The sequence below is a fragment of the Ambystoma mexicanum genome, chromosome 8 (genome assembly GCF_040938575.1).
Source record: "Ambystoma mexicanum isolate Mex_15411 chromosome 8, UKY_AmexF1_1, whole genome shotgun sequence".
Taxonomy (NCBI): Eukaryota; Metazoa; Chordata; class Amphibia; order Caudata; family Ambystomatidae; genus Ambystoma; species Ambystoma mexicanum.
In genome coordinates, this window is record NC_090929.1 from 1681909273 (window position 1) to 1681910464 (window position 1192).

The window sequence follows — 1192 nt, forward strand, 5'->3', positions numbered from 1 at the left end:
CGCTTAATACCAACAAGTGCTTTCTAAGCGTGGGATCAGGTCACAAACCTGTGTTGCACTGCGTTGTTTTGCTTTCAAGACAAACGTGTTGCCCCCGAGCTATCCTTCCTCCCCTGGCTGTGGTAGTCAATGGATTGGAAAATAGCCAAACAACAGTCACAATCTGTTTGTCCCACCTCTCACATGTCATTCCCCTCATAGCACTCAACCTTTTGTGCCGCCAATGGCGGATGAGAGCTCATTGAAGTGAATGGCTGTATAGGGGGCTTGGCAGGTGAATCAGCTGATTGCAAGGCAGGTGACACCAGCAAAAAGCGTGAGAGTTGAGGGCTATGTTGCTGTTCATAGAAGGCACTTAGGCACCACCCAACAGCTAAAAGTAAATTATACCAGTGGCAGCTATTTAAAACCACAATCACATACATGACAACCCTCCCGATTTAGGAGGGAGACTCCCGATTTTTCAATTAAGAATAGTGCTATTTTTTACTATCTCCCACCTAAAATAATTATAACCCCAATGCAATCTATGGGAAAATTACATTCTCCCGATTTCTGTGGTGAAATCTCCCTCTCCTCCAGAATGTTGGTATGTCCGCAATCACTTTACTTTCAAGGGATTTTCAATGCAACATATGATATACAGACCTGTAAAGGCTTCTAATGTGCCCACTGACAATTAATATAATGTGTGTGAGGTCTCCCCTATTTAGTGCTGCAATCACTAACAGCAGAGGGTGGGGTCCTACATGTGCTTACAAATGCTACTGGATAGATAGTATGTGTAGGATTGCACTGCTGCTTTTTCCACCAGCATGGTGTCCTTGTTGCACATTTCCTATTGGAATGTTGGCTCTCTAGTTCTTTAGTCGAACTTGTGTGAGAGTGAATAGACCGTGACGTACTTAGATATCATTTAGGGACGTGCTGTGAGAGTCTTGTGATGACACGCGTTGCTGGGTCTGTTCCTCTAATGGAAATGTTAGGACAGTTTTTCTGAAGTCCAACTAAGGGCTTAGTAAAACCATTCAACTGAGGACAAGACTCCACTCTTAGTATAAGGCTGTACCACTTAAGTTCATGGTAGTACAGACAGAGCAGCCAGGCGTATCTTAGGAGGGAGAGAGGGCTGTAGAATCAGTACAAGTGAAAATGTAATAAAAATGATCCAAAGAAACACTGAAACACTATG